Raw genomic sequence first — 17,062 nt, 5'->3', positions numbered from 1 at the left:
GGAAGTTCTTCGGGGCTTTAGAGGCTTGATCCGTAGAGCTTCGCTGATTTATGATTTGTTGAGGTTTCTGGAGGCTTTTGAGCTTGATTCCAGTGAACTTTGAGATTTAGGAATATGATTTGGATGATTCCTCTTCGAATGTTCTTGGTATTCGAAGGTTTGTGGTGGAAGTTCTTCGGGGCTTTAGAGGCTTGATCCGTAGAGCTTCGCTGATTTATGATTTGTTGAGGTTTCTGGAGGCTTTTGAGCTTGATTCCAGTGAACTTTGAGATTTAGGAATATGATTTGGATGATTCCTCTTCGAATGTTCTTGGTATTCGAAGGTTTGTGGTGGAAGTTCTTCGGGGCTTTAGAGGCTTGATCCGTAGAGCTTCGCTGATTTATGATTTGTTGAGGTTTCTGGAGGCTTTTGAGCTTGATTCCAGTGAACTTTGAGATTTAGGAATATGATTTGGATGATTCCTCTTCGAATGTTCTTGGTATTCGAAGGTTTGTGGTGGAAGTTCTTCGGGGCTTTAGAGGCTTGATCCGTAGAGCTTCACTGATTTGTGATTTGTTGATGTTTCTGGAGGCTTTTGAGCTTGATTCCAGTGAACTTTGAGATTTAGGAATATGATTTGGATGATTCCTCTTCGAATGTTCTTGGTATTCGAAGGTTTGTGGTGGAAGTTCTTCGGGGCTTTAGAGGCTTGTTCCGTAGAGCTTCACTGTTTTGTGATTTGTTGATGTTTCTGGAGGCTTTTGAGCTTGATTCCAGCAAACTTTTGGATCTAGGCGGATGATTTGGATAATTTCTCTTCGAATGTTCTTCGTATTCGAAGTTGAAGTTCTTGAAGTTCTTGGAGGCTTTAGAGCTTGGTTCCGGCAGAGCTTCTGGACTTCTGAGTGCTTCCAATGGCCTGGTCCTCCCTTCAAATCTCTGGATCTCCTTGATCTGATCTCCTGATCTCCAATCCTCTTCAGATCCCGCTTCAAATGCCTTAGGAAGGCTTCTATTTATAGGAGTTTAGGGGTAGGTAAGTGACACATGGCGGAGCTTGATTGGTGGCACATGGCAGAGTTTGATTGGTGACACGTGGCAGAGTTTGATTGGTCCGCTTATGTCATCGCTTACACGTGCGAGGCTGATTGTGTCATCGCTTACAAGTGCGAAGCTGATTATGTCATCGCTTACACATGCGATGATATGTGATTGGTTTTTTGCATGACACTTGGCAAATTTCTGTTGGTTTCTGAGTAATGATAGCAAAACCTAGTAGCAATACGCGGCGCTATGTAATTGGCCATATTTTGTGGACTTGGTAGTGTGACGCGTCAGCTTGTGATAGGCCGGGAATTTTTCCTGTCTACAGTGGGTATAACAATCTCTAATTCTTAAGGTGTTTGGCTAGGGTTTTCTCTCAGAAACTCTCCTTTACATTTATGGGCAATGTGGGTATAAATAATGTAGGCACAGGAAGTGTGTATCAGACTGGACAGGCTGGCAGAAGAGAATGTGTCACGGGTGTCTCGCGGGAAGGCCTTACCAGCGAGATATTCGCGAGACATAGCTGTCTCCATTTGGCCTGACTCTTCACATTCCAGTCGTGTGCAAGGCACATGCTTCTTTTTGCAGGATGCTTAGTCGCAATATACCTGCGAAAACTTTTTAGTCTTCATTTGCTTGAGTCTTCACACTATTATCTTTATTACACAACCCTTACAATGAAATCCCACAATAAATATAAGGTACAAACAATTGAGTAAAATTACAATCAAATTTGGCACGGAATATAAGCCAACAAAAACACATAGTTGTAAATAACAACTTTACAGGTATAAATTATGATAACTTTTAGAAAACATTTTCTTGTTGGTCAAGTTTTATAGAGTCTTTAAATTGGGCTCCAAGCCTGTAAACCTGAAGTATTTAGTTTAGTAAATTTTCTTATTTTTGTTTCCCTATTTTTTAGTGGGTATTTCAATAACCCTTCTTCTAGATTCAAAGAACTCTTGTTGATTAAAGGCTATTTTTTCTTGAAGCAAATGCAATTTGGTTCTTGCCATTTTCCACCCCGTCAGCTAGCCCTTTGTTGTTATTTGCTCAAAGAAAAAAAAAAATGCAATAATGTGCACTTTATTTTCTCCATAAAAAAAATTTGGTTAACTTGTTCCGATCAAATTTTGGAAAAAGTTATTTTGGATTTAAATAATAATATAAATAATTTTTAAAAACAATATAAACAAAATTGGTCTAATCTAAACCATAACATGGAGAACAATTGCAACAAGAAAATGGCTTAGAAATAAGCTATAAATTAGTAATAAATTAGCGTTTAATGACTTTAATAAGAAAATACATATATGATATCGATGTCAATCTTAGTGTTAATGTGACATAGATAGAACAACCTCTCCCCCTCCCCCCACCCCCCCCACCCCACCCCACCCCACCCCCCCCCCCCCCCCCAAAAAAAAAAAAAAAAAACCTTGCCAATGTCTTTTCATTTTTATGGGATGTTCCACCCTATGAGAATCTGGTATTTAAATTTTTTTTAGAAAATTCAAGATGATGAAGACACAAATGTTTATTCAAATTTTATCAGTTGTACTTATTGACTTCTCCTAGATGCGAACTTTGAGTCAAGCCATAACAGAAGACACAAATTTTTATAGTAATAACATGTGTTGTTTTAGCAAATATACTACTCACATATGAGGAATTGAACAATAGGTCAAAGAAATCGAATTTTCCACAAGAAATGTTTAAAAAAAGAAAAAGATATATGATATCTATGACTAAGAAAATTGCACATTAATTTGTGGCGTAGTTTCTTTTGAGAATCAATATGTGGCGTAGTTGAAAGGTGAAAATTATTTATTATTTATTATTCTAATTTTTTGAAGATAAATACCAATTTCATTAAGCACAAACAACACTAACATCCTTCCTCCACACATCCTGAATAGATTTAGGCAGGGAGTTCATATTACAACAATTACAGGGAAAGGTGTAATTGAAAATTCTCTACTCAATGCCATAACAGAAGTGGTTAAGCTAGATAACAAAGGATAATTATCCTCTCTATAACTATATCATCTTCCCTAACAGAAGTGAACAAGCAATCCACTGAAAAGAACGTTTTGAGCGAAGATTTATTTATTATTTTACTATTCTAATTTTTTAAAGATAAATACCAATTTCATTAAGCACAAACAGCACTAACATCCTTCCTCCACACATCCTGAATAGATTTAGGCAGGGAGTTCATATTACAACAATTACAGGGAAAGGTGTAATTGACAATTCCCTACTCAATGCCATAACAGAAGTGGTTAAGCTAGATAACAAAGGATAATTATCCTCTCTATAACTATATCATCTGCCCTAACAGAAGTGAATAAGCAATCCACTGAAAAGAAAGTTTTGAGTCTTTTTTAGGACTTAGAATAATTGCCCTAAAGCCATTTCATCCAAAGAAAATGGTTGGTTTTTTGGCAAAGGCAATGGTATGCTATCATTTCTTAACATAGATAGCACATCTGACATTGTGGGCCGATCATCAGTATTATTCTGTATACATAGGAGACCGATATGATCCATCTCAGCACCTTAAATTTGACACATGAATCACTAATTGATGGATCAATTAGCTCTTGCCCTTGACCTTCTTGCCATAAATTCCATGCCTGAGAAAATCATTTACAATATTAGAAGCACACATAACAATGAATATAAATAAAACCCAAAGATTAATACTAATTGACATACGTATCCTACTAAATTGAGTTGGTAGTCAACATGGTAGAAGCTGTTGTTTTTTCTACCACTCACAATTTCAAGCATCAAGACTCCAAAGCTATAGACGTCAGATTTTATGGAGAACACGCCTTCCATGGCATATCAGGGAGATATATAACCACTACATCAAAACACAATAAATATTTCATTTCACAAGTGATTGAATTGAGCACATGTAATAGTAAGATTAATAGGACTTTAATCATCACAAGTGTAAGAGTATATTATTAACTTACTCTGTTCCAACAATTACATTAGTGTTTGCTTCCAATTCATCTGGTTTGAAAATTCGTGCTATGCCAAAATCAGATATCTTAGGATTCATGTTTTTGTCAAGGAGTATGTTTCCGGCTTTTAAATCTCTATGAATTATTCTTGGTCTTGAGTATTTATGGAGATATAGCAGTCCTTGAGCAATTCCTGCTATTATATTGAAACGTTTTTTCCAATCTAATAACTTGCTTCTCTTTGAATCTATCAAATAAACAATGAATAGATGTGATCAATAATCTAGTTCTAACAAGTGATATAATAAACTTTATTTTTTTTTTTTGAAAAATAAATAAAGGAAGTACTAGATAAAAGGCAATGTTTTTCTTACCAAATAGAAAGCAATCTAAACTTTTGTTGGGCATGTATTCATAAACCAACATCCTCTCTTCCCCATGAATGCAACAACAATAAATTTTAACAATATTCACATGATGGAGTTTAGGCATGAATCAACTCATTCCTAAACTCAGGTATCCCTGTCCTGAATTTCGCCCTAATCGCTTTATCGCTATTGTTTGCCCCCTGCCAATTCTCCCTGATGTGGTGATTAAAAAGATTAATTCAGCTTAGATGTATGTTACTCAAAACTACTTGATGTAGAAATTTATTTAGAGGTGACCTTATACACAGGCCCAAAGCCTCCTTCTCCAAGCTTGTTTTCTAATGAAAAATTGTTTGTTGCAGCCATGACACATGTATAGCTAATTACACTGAAACGAGCTCCATCATTCCCATCATTTAGAATTTCATTCATGTTGATAGATGGGTCCAAGCTTAATGAAGCAAGGCATCNTCAGTGAAAGAGAAAATTAGACATACCTTAGTTTAGTTAGTTTTAATAATGGTTTAATTTTTAAAATTCTTGCCCTAGATTCATTTTTTGTTGCATCTGTAATTTGTGTAATCCCAGAGTACAAGGCACATAAACCTTGAATAAGATCCATATTTAAGATCCTTAGCCATGGATAATTTCTGTACTATCTATACATAAGCAACAAACATTTTTCCAGTAAAACTTCAATTAAGATAATTAAGATGCAATACACATGAATATCTAGCTAGGGAAAAACTTTTAATGAACAAAACTTTAGTGTGTGTACATGTAGAGAGAGAGAGAGAGAGAGAGAGAGAGAGGGAGGAGAGATCCAAGCTGCTATTTCTTGATCAAGAAGTTTGGAGAAAGCTCGATCTTAATCTGTTTGTGAACTGAGGAAAAGATTGAACATATCTAAATCTGCTGTGATGACCCTACCTGCATCGTCACAAATTATCTATATATATATACACTTAAAAGTTGCACTATTCACAACCCAGATTCGAAGTTGCTCAAATTCAATGCCTCTTGCATTATTGGTAATTTTCCTTATATAAATATGCATGAAATTAAAAGTTGCATTATATATATATATATATATATATTGCTCAAATTCAATGACTCTTGCAATGTGAACCTTCTTTCTGTAGAAACTAGGAACCTTGAGGAATTGAGTGTATCACCTGATTTAAGATTATTCACATTTACGCCATGAGAAGAAGTACACAACAAGCAAGAGAAAAATAGAATGAACACAAATTTGAGAATTTTTATCATGTTGTTAGCCAGTAAGATAGACACTAATGACTTTTCACTTGTTTGCTAATTAGCTAGCTACTTATATGCTCATGCCAGTGTATAGCGCGGGTCTATAAGGAAACACACAACTGCTGCCTGCTAAGGTCAAACACGTTAGGCGGTCCACCGAAAAAAGACTTTTTTTTGGAGAAACATTACTGAAAGAAGACTGGTTATATTGAGACATAACCAAAAATTTATTAAAGAAATAATTTCATTGGTTAATGAACTATGCATAGACACAAAAGTATCTAAGGTATGAATGACTATCACAAATCTGTGGTTGGATTATTTTACTAAATAAGTATGCTCCTACACTTCATTTCACATTGCCTCTTTATTTTTTTATCTCTTCCTAAAAATTTAATGTAATATGATTTTTTTTTGTCAACCATCTATTCTATTAAAACTCTATATTATGGGTTTTGGGCCCCAATTGTCACAAAATAAATCAAATTTTAGTTAAGTAATTAATTAATTATGCTCTTGATTGAATTGATTTTAACATATCACACAAGCACAGGTCACATATGACACCAATATGATAACCAATGAAAATTGATGAAACAATCCGTTTCACAATTAAAAAAAATTGAGGATGATTTAACCTAAACAATTCTCAAGATAACATATCCACTAGAATAGAATCGAAGTTTGTACAACAGATTTAACCATAAATCTAGTTCTACCTCATTTAGTACTTATTAGTGTGACTACATGTAATTTTGAAATTCACAGTCTCTTCTATTTTGGATAGTTGCAGACGAACTCTCCTATTCGTGACTCCGAGATCTACTCTGAAAGATTTAATTAGTAATAATGTTTAGCTGATTTAGAAACTTCGCTCTATCATTAGATTTGTTGTTTGCATGTAATCTCTAGTTGATGCTTCAACAGAGCTTGGAAAAATCCAGATCTGTGCAGTAACAATGCTCTTGTGTGTGTAAAAACATGCTCTAAAATTTGTATTTATATATACTTAAGTTCCATCAAAACCCTAGATTGCTGAAAAAAGAAGTTGAGAATCCAAACTACTTGAGTCTTGATTGGTTGAGGCATGCTGTTCAATTGGTTGAGATAAGTGGTTTTCGACCTGTCAAGCTATAGTTGAAATGCAGTCTTGCAGAGGTCCCTATTCTGCATTCTTGATCAAATATTATCTAATGTAATTTTATTTAGACAAAATAAGTCTAAACTATTACAATTGTTCATGGTTGCCAATCTAAAAATGTGGACTTAACAATATCATTAGACATTTTTATAATTGTGTGTTGCATATGAAACTATATAGTATGCTAATTAAAAATAAATAAATAAATAAATATAATAAAGGGTATCATTAAAAAAAATGATACTAATAAAGGGTTTAATAGAGAATAAAAAATTATAATTCAATTAAAAAAATATATTAAAATAATAACGTGAAATTGTGAAGTCTCATTTGCTTATTTGGCATAATGTTAAGGTTTGATTTGAGATAATTAACTAAGGGGTAACAAGAGCACACTACGGTGATAATTAAAAGTAATTTTTTTGCTGAATAAATTAAATATTAAATATTAAATATTATAATATAACATTAGTTTTAAGAAACAAAAAATTAAGTTGTATACAAATCAGTTAATTTCAGATAGATTAAATAATAAATATTAATTTTATATGCCTTAACATATATATAAACCCCCTTTTACACCGTTTATAATCATTTTATTTTTCTATCATAATTGATGTTCTAATTAACAGTCCATCCATTGGAATGTTTAAATGTATAGTTTGAGATACTAATAAATGGAAAATAAATCCTAGCTCCAAAAAACTTTGGGCTCTTGTTATTTCAATATTGTGACTTACTATATCTCACTCCACTATAAAAACATAATTGTACTATATTCTATAGGGTTTATTTAATTGTACAAGATATCCCGTGACTGAAAATTCATTTGACCTATCCATAAAATATTCATAGTGAAATAAAGATAAAATAATTTACGATCACTTTATTATCAATATATTTGAAATATTTGAGTTCAGAATTTAATTTCTTGATTATTCCTATACTCTTAAAATTTCATTTTATTAAATATATATATTTTTAGTAACCCCTTACTAAAATGACAAGATATGATACTCTAAATAATTAAATCTATTTCAAGGGAATATTTCTTATCTCTTATTGAGATTATAAATTCACTCTTAAGAAATGATTTTTCTACAATGATAGATGTGATTACCCAACTTATTAAGGTTTTAACTTACATCTCACATTTGAGTCCATGATCCTTAAGATTAAAAGACTATGCTCTTTAGCAATTATGAGTTTAATTATTCAAGTAACAAAAGTTTGTAGAACAATCAATTAGATTGGTCCAATTCAATGTATTCTAATACATCCATATATCAATCAATAATCTCCACTTCCATGATCAAGGTAGAAAATCATGATTAATATGTTATACTCATGTCAAATAAAATGTTTGATTTCATCACTTACTTCAAAATAAAGTTTATATGTCACAAAGGAATTGTGATATAGATCTTCAATATTCATAAAATGAGTATAGACAAAATAAAAATATTAAGATATACTAGCTTCATCACTTGCGCTTTGCGCATGGAACGTTGTCTTGAAAGAAATATACAAAGTGGATTGAGAATTTTTTTTTTTTTTTTTTTTAAGACATGAATTAGTAGGAGGGTGTCCTATTTTGTAGACATTTTAAGTGAAGTTGAAGATATATTTTTACTAGGTTGTCCCTAAGTTTTGTTCCTGTTAAACGTAAGGTCTAGGGGTATTTCTGAATCACATACAAGTCCAATCCAAAGAGAGGAATCATGTTATAGATGGTATAGATATGTGCAAATATACTGATATATAGGATTTGAAATGAGGAAATCTAAATGAAGATAGAGGCGGTCCCTATCGATCGATGTAAAGATAAATGATTCCACTTACTTCTAATTTTAGTTAAATATATGAAAATATAGGTATCAACATAGACTAATTAAATAAATTATGTAAAATCCTTTAGTTAAATAACTTTGTATAGTCAAAATTGTTTATTGAAAATTATAGCTCTTTTTAATATGAATTGAAGCCTAGATAGTTATATAGTGATTGTAATCAAATTTATTTTACTGTTGAATGATAGTATTTTTTTTTATGTACTTTGTTAATAACTAATTAATAAGTAAAATTATCAAAAAAATAATTGGGTATATAAATTAGAACTAAGTGGAATAAGTTATAATAAGTAAATATATGATATAAATTTAATGAAGATTTATGCATGAGTTAATAATAATAATAGTAATAATAATGATTAATGCATTTAATTTTTATATTAATTGATTTTTTTTTTCCGAAAAAATATTTATATGAAAAATGACATGTGGCAAGAGTATTGGCCTTTACCCAACTAGGTGGCAAAACTTAAATGATTCTAGAGTTTTTAGAGTAAAAAGAGATAAGTTTTATTAGATAACTTATCGCTAACTCGTGCAACACTCTAGATAATTAGAAAATATTAAATATCTTCACTTTGTTTAATGCAACAATGAGTAAAAAATAAATGAAAATCAATAATTCTAATTCAAAATAAAAGTTGAAAATAGATATAAGATTGGTTTTACATATAGCAGTCATCTCAAATATAATTTGATAGTGAACTTTTAATAAGACGAAACAGACATATACACATCTTGAAATAAATCCGTATGCATATTTTTTCACCAAGCTTAAGCATAATTGGTATAGGTGTTTCTGAAACATTTACTCCATCTGATATCAAAATACTTAGGTGCCAAACATGAGAATAATATATGAAAATATTTTGATAGCATCCAATGCCTTCAAGCTTTCCTTTTGCGTTTAGTGCATCTACAGTTTTAAAGTTCAACTATGTTGCCCATCATGTAAGAAATAAAAAAATACTATAGAATTTCAGTAAGACATATTTCCTTGAAGCATACTGTGCACATAGTTTTACACAGCCTATTAACTGAAATCGTGACATTAAGTCATGATTTTTTAAATTTAAAATTATGATTTTAAGTCACAATTTTAATTTAAACTTGAGATGTGTGTAAAATGATGAGTACCACAATAATAATTTTTAAGTTGGCAAGGATCTTGAGTCCTAATAAGACTTGGTCAACATTATGACCAAATTTACAGCCATACGCAATAGTAGAAATAAGTCTAATTTTTGTATAAAAAAAAGAAATAAGTCTAATTATATATATATATATATATAAGACGCAACATTAGATACAAGTCAAAATTTTATATTAAAGAAAAATAAAACAATTGGTGAAGTGGAAATTTGTGGGACCTTGAAAGAAACATGCCAAAATTATGTATCATATATATAGATAATATCTTTGTCTACAATGAGAAGGACTTCAGGATAGTCTATCCAAATAGAAACATCCTTAGTCATCACTGCGCACCTTGGGGTAATTGCTCTACATGTACAAAGTTTTTGTAAGGTGTGGGGAGAAAAGGTTGAGATTCAAGTTTTCAAGAGAGAGTTTTACCCACACACACACACATATATATATATATATATATATTAGACTAGAGTAGAATTTATATTTTGTAAAAAAAAAAAAAAAACTCAGCCACCTAGGCAAAACTTACTAAGAACTGAGCTTCTACCATTAGCTTTTGCAGTCGGAGTTCATTGTAGAAATAGAGAGCCTTTAGTTTAGGATGGCGCTATTTCCATGAAGAGAAGTCATTAGAGAGGTCAGAAGAAAAGGGATGCATTGTCGGTTCCAATTTCCCTTATTCTCTACCCTGCGTGAAACTAATATAAAATCTTTTACGTAGTCGATTATAGTAGGCCGGGCATATCCAAGTTCATATTTTCACACGAGAGGTTCAAGAAATTGACTCTGTTGTAGTTTAAATTATAAAAAAGCTAGCCGTCCAATTATATGGTCTGTCTATACCAAAACTGAAATTGTTGGGTCTTTATCCATCATAACTATTCTCAGAAGCAAAGTTATATTAGTGAAATAGAAGATCCCTTGGCATTGAAATCAAAGGCCCAATGGAATATGTCTAGGAAATTTAGACTTTGGTTGATTTTATATCAGCATTAATCAACTTGTTAAATTAATCAATTAGGAATTTAGATTAATTTTTAGGTTTATAATAATAAATAATTAAAAAAAAAAAAAACTATTCCAAAGAAAAAACCACTACAGGAGTTTATTCATGGCTAGTAGAATTCACAATAGGAGTTTATCCATCCTAGTATTGTTATCTATAGTAAGATTTTATCCATATGACCACATGCAGATCTATCTCAATTGGACTCTTCTACCTCTCAAATCTCTTTAGTGCATGGATATCTGATCAGTGACTAATACTACAACAACAACAACAACAACAACAACAACAACAAGATTTGCAAAATGATTTTTTTTTTTTTTTTTGAGTAATGTTATATACACAAATTATTTTATATATATATTTTTTTTACAAATGATATGATGAGCGGTCATTGATAAGTAAAAATATAATGTTAGAGGTAGGCCCAATTGAAAATTAATAAGAATTTTTCATATCAATATTTTGTAAAAATATTATAAAATAATTTATGTAGGTAACATTACTCTTTTTGCCTGTACAACATCAGGAGAAATTTTGCTTAATGGATCTTGGTATGGGCTTTTACTATTTATATATGATTGCTTGCTTGGCGTGATCAACTTCAAATTCATGAGCAAGGAGCCGTTTCCTTCGCCTTTTCTAATTTCACTTTTCTTTTTTCCTTTTTTTTTTCTTTTTTTTTTAAATTTCTATTATATATATTATTGTTACGCGAGAAAGACGAAGAATTGACTATAATTGCGGCATACGGTGAATAAAATAAAATAATGTCGGTGGTCCACTATGTTTTGTCGAATAACAAAATCATACTACTCGGTTTGATCTTTAACATGGTTTACCACTTTCTTTATGATGGCCATCATCTACAACGCCATATAGCCTTTGAGAAACATCCAAGTCATATTAGTAAAATATTAGATTTTTGACATTAAAACGAAGAAGGCTATAAACAATGTTATCAATGAAAGAAAAAAAGAAAAAGAAAAAGAGGCACGTCACTCGAATATGTTTGTAGTTATTTTTTCCAACCTACTAGCTAATTGATCATTTATAAGATTATTATTGTGTATTATTTAAACAAGTTACGCACATAACTTACTAAAGAAATAATGTGTGACAAAAACTGCACATGATTTCTTTAATTATCACATATTGAGATAAAGTAAAATAACTCTATATAAAGTATTTGGAGCCAAACTTTTTCTGGCCATGCCCATTGGCTAAAACATTAAAATTGACACGACAATGGCACTTTACAAAAAGAAGGGTTAAAATAAAATTTCAAATTGTGATTTTTTATTTTTTTTATTTTTGGATAAGAACCATGAAGTATGTGTTAGATTTTAATTTTATCCCTTGATTATTAGTTCTATCAATTTCTTTCAAAGTTTTAAAATGCCTCAATATAAAAGAAATTGTTAATGTGATTGATCTTTATATATATATATATATATATAAAATAAAAAATGTTTGATTTTTAATTAACCTCATAATATTGTACTAGATAAGCTTTTGGAGAATTAATGTGTTTATAGACCCTTGTTAAAATACCAGCTAACTAGATTAATTAGATTATTTTATGAACAACCTTTGGTTAATGCAACAATTGCCAATATCATGCACAAAAAGCATAACAGAAATAAAATAGCACACAACGATATGGTGACCCCAGAAAAACCAATAGAATAAAAATTTCACAATAAAAATCCTAGGGTTTTTGACTAACAACCCTCAAGGAAAAATAAATCCACTAACCTTATAGAATTCCATATATCAATTGATGACAACTACAAAAATAAAATAAAATAAAATAAAACTCAAGATGGAGAGTAGCAAGAGCAAAGAAAGTGTGGTTTCTTTCTTGGTTGGCCTTATTTTAAGAGAGTCTTTGTCTCTCTCGTATCAATATTAAATTCATGTAATTAATGTTGGATTTCAATAATAAAAAAATTTGAGTAAGGATTTTAGTAAGTAATTAATTTGTAAAACTATTAATTCTTATTCTAATTTTGATAAAGAAAGTAAGGAAAAAAATTTTCATTTTCCATCTTTTTATTTGGAAAATTGAAAAATTTTGCACTCTAAAACTGCCATAAATAAAGTAACAACAGTAACATACTGCACAACATTTCAAGAGAATATAATTTTTATTGACTAAAATTTTTGCATTGTGAGACAGATAGACAATGCATTCTTTTGCATTATAGAGGGGCTAATATATATATATATATATATATAGAGAGAGAGAGAGAGAAGAGAGAGAGAGAGAGAGAGAGAGAGAGAGAGAGAGGAGAGAGAGAGAGAGAGAGAGAGAGAGAGAGAGAGAGAGAGAGAGAGAGAGAGCTGGGTTCAAGTTACACCTGGTATAATTCTAAATAATATTGCACTACCCAATAACTTGTTAATGAAATTATATTTTAAAAATTTTACCGTTGGATTATATGTTCTATATTTTCTAAACATGTATGCCGATTTTCATACCAATTGAATGTGATTTACCATTCAATACATAAACTCATCTTTTATGCATTATTTTAAACTACTAAAACTCAAGTTTATACAATTGATGGATGACATGATTATTGATCTTTGATCACCTTAAAATTTTGTAAGCATAGAGAATATACCAAGGTAATGTAATCCAACATTCAATTTGTCAAAATTCACTTCCAATTAAAAAAATATTGATTGGTGTAATATTGTTTAGAGTTACATTTGGTGTAATTCTAAGCAATATTGCATCACCCAATAACTTGTTATAGAATTCATATTTTGAGAAACCCATCATTGAATTACATAATCTATATGTTCTTAACATGCATGACAATTGAATGTAATTTACCATTCGATCCATAAACTCATCTTTTATGTATTATTTTAAACTACAAAAACTTGAATTTAAATAATTGATTGATGATATGGCCATTGATGTTTGATTATCTTTAAATTTTGCAAACACGGAAAATATACGAAGATAATGTAATTTAACGGTGAATTTATTAAAATTTATATTTAATTAAAAAATATTGAGTGATGTAATATTACTTAAAGTTACACAAAGTGTAACTTAAACCCTAGTGTATATATAGTTTTTATTGTTATTATTTTTGTTAAACTATTAGTAAGATAATAGAGGACCTTCTTTTTTTCATTTGGGGGATTTAGTTCATTGCCTATTTAGCCAAAATCCTAATGGTTTTGATCGACTATAATTGTCATGAAATCAGTCAACAACGAAACCTAATACCGTTTATTTTGCAATTATTTGGATGGAGAGTTTACTTTTTTTTTTTTTTTTTAAGTACTTAGTAACTTTTATTAAGAAGAAAAGAAATTCAATATATCTTAAGCTAATGAGGACTTAAGGTCTATTTAGATACCGCTTATTTTGCTAAAAACTGAAAACTTATTACTGAAAACACTGTAGCAAAATAATTTTTAAAACACAAAACACTGTAGCAATGAGTGATTGCTGCATTTTTCATGGGTTTGGTGGTCTATAAACAATGCCGTCGGACCCCAAAAAAACGCAAAATGTAACTTAATTGCTGGACAAACGCACAATTAATCATGTTAGGATTTTTCTCTAAGTTATAAAAATTTTCAACACCTTTAATATATAATTCATGTACTAGTATGTTTCCCTGTTGCCTCGCGTAAGACACTAGTACCTGAAAAGAAACGAAAGATGATTTTTAAGCTGGCATTTGTCAAAAGTAGACACTTTGGTCAAAACCATAATTGCCGGACAGATGCCCACCAGCTTAAGGAATAAATTTTTAATTGGTTTTTTGTTCTTTATTGACTACATTCTTCCCTTCTTGGCAAGCCTATATATATATATATATATATTTTTTGATAAGTCGTACAACACTTTTCCTTTTGTTTTTTAAAAATTCAATTTTGATTAAAATCATAAAATTTCAAATAATAACGAGTGGCTTATCAAGCGTGACTTCTTTTTATTTTTGATTTATTTTTTATCCTTCTTTATCTAATTTAGCGTGGAATAATGTAATGAACTACTTTGAAATAGCGAATAGAGATGAAGGCCCATGGTTTTATGCTTTTATTTTCATATGGTTTTGTGAGAACTAGGATTGTAGGCATCATTTTATGTTTTTGTTTTATCCTCCCTCTTCTCCTTTTCATGAGAGGCCCAGTTTAATATATATATATATACACACATGCGCGCGCGAACATAAATTTTTTTCCCTTGGATTCTCTCTTTCTACTAATCCCATTAAAAACAAACAAATACTATCAATTAATTTCTCAAAAATGAACTATGGATAGTTTAAACACAGAATTTCAAATTTGGAAATCAATCAATTAAAATAGTTTCACAAATATATTTTTGTATTGATGAATGAGTGGGTATAATTATTTGTATTTGTATTCTATTACCAAAAAAAAAAAAACTTTTGAATCAATCTCCTTGAAAAAGATTTCAATTCAAGAATTGTGTTGATTTAGTCTTGAGTTGAACACAAGTTGTTCCCCACTTTGATTGAAAAGTGGATCAAGAGATTTTCAGAATGGATTTCGATGAATAGATCTCTGATTGTGCATTTGTTAAAGACTTCTCGTTCTTTGTGTACTTTTGAATGTTCATCATCTTCAAAGATTTGTGGTGAAAGTTTCTTGAGACTTTAGAGATTAAATCCGATAAAATTGCAATTGATTAGAGTTCTTGAACTTTCAAGAGACTTTGAAGCTTGAATCCAATAGAACTCTAAGACTTGGAGGGATTATTTGGATGAATGTTTTGAATGTTCTTTGCATTCAAAGAGTTGTGGTGGAAGTTTTTTGTGGTTTTAGGGGCTAGACTAAATGGAGTTTTACTAATTTGAATTCTTTTGTATTTTATGGAGACCTTTTTGAGCTTAATTCTACTGAACTCTGATTTAGAAGGATGATTTAAATGATTTCTCTCTGAAAGTTCTAATTTGAAGTTCTTGATGTTCTTAACAGCTTTGGACCATGATTCTGATAGAGTTTGAGACTATTGAGTGTCCTTTTTAGGAGACTGATGGAAATCTCTATTTATAAGAGTCTTGAAAAGGTTTGATGACAAATGATTAACTATGATTGGTAACACATGCATAATTTAAATGGAGAGATTTTAAATCTTATTTTAAAAGGGCCACATGACGTAATTTGATTAGCCAATTTTTTAAATTTAAAATAACACATGACAATATTTGATTAAGCTATTTGTGCAATTCTAAATTTAAAATATCAACATCTACCAACATGTGATTGACATTTGGATATTTTTGTAATTTTTATTTAGTGATATTTTGAAATTTTCTATTGGTCTGAATAACAAAAGTGGTACCCACTAAGTAACACATGGTGCTTTGCAATTAGTCCTACTATACGATCTTAGTGATATAATATGACAATTTGCAATTGGTTAAAAATTATGCATTCAATAAATGCCCCCTTGGCGCTTGTTCACGTACACTGTCTTTTTGTGTGGCGTGTAAATGGGTCTCAAAATTTGAATTGGATACTTGAATCTTGAACTCTGTCAATGCTTTGTTGAAGATTTTTTTTTTTTTTTTTGGTGCGTTGCATGTTTTTCCTTCATGTATTGCTGTTTGATGTTTTGTGAGGCCAAGAAAAAGCCACAACCATTTGTAAGTCAAACCTAATCATGTCCCATTATTATTATTATTATTAATGCAGCCTCAGCCTCTAACAATTGTTAGGGCATCCTGATGGCTCAAATTTGTTTCCAAGTGTAGACAAATCTGAAAGGAGATCTCCTTTGTCGTTGTATAGGTATTGTTCTTCTTCCTCTTAGCATTACGTGTTTGCTTTGATCTTTCTTTCTTTCTTTCTTTTCTTCTTTAGTCAACTTCATGATCAGTTCCATGGCTTTTTGTATTGCATCTTCACGCAACCGGCCAGCAACCTTTTTTTACGTATATCACATAAATTAAAGCCTCTGCGTGTAAATTAATTCCTTGGCCCTTGTATCTTGTCTTTAGGTCTCACAAATGACGAATGTGTTTCTTTTTTCTTTGGTAGCATAAAGAACCCACGGCATCAACATATTTTGTGGCTCCAAGTTTTACTGCTTCTTCCTTCCATTTTTTTCCCACCAGTCGTAACACTTATATAAGAGGATCGCCCTATGGAGGATTCTATCCTAGAATAGTGTTAGCTTCACTCTCTCTCTCTCTCTCTCTCTCTCTCTTCGTTGCATGAAAAACTGAAACTTAATCAATGAATTAGAGAATTACGAAAAACTGAAACTTTATTTTCT

At 30.8% G+C, this 17,062-nt stretch overlaps 1 pseudogene; it reads right to left on the bottom strand.

Annotated features, from left to right (window-relative positions):
- Positions 1 to 3,424: 3,424 nt before the first annotated feature.
- On the bottom strand, positions 3,425 to 4,823 carry LOC112036251 (G-type lectin S-receptor-like serine/threonine-protein kinase At1g11330; annotated as a pseudogene).
- Between the last annotated feature and the right edge of the window lie 12,239 nt (positions 4,824 to 17,062).

This window comes from Quercus suber, unplaced genomic scaffold, assembly GCF_002906115.3.
Source record: "Quercus suber isolate HL8 unplaced genomic scaffold, Cork oak 2.0 scaffold_495, whole genome shotgun sequence".
Classification (NCBI taxonomy): domain Eukaryota; kingdom Viridiplantae; phylum Streptophyta; class Magnoliopsida; order Fagales; family Fagaceae; genus Quercus; species Quercus suber.
This window is presented reverse-complemented; position numbering and strand designations above follow the sequence as displayed.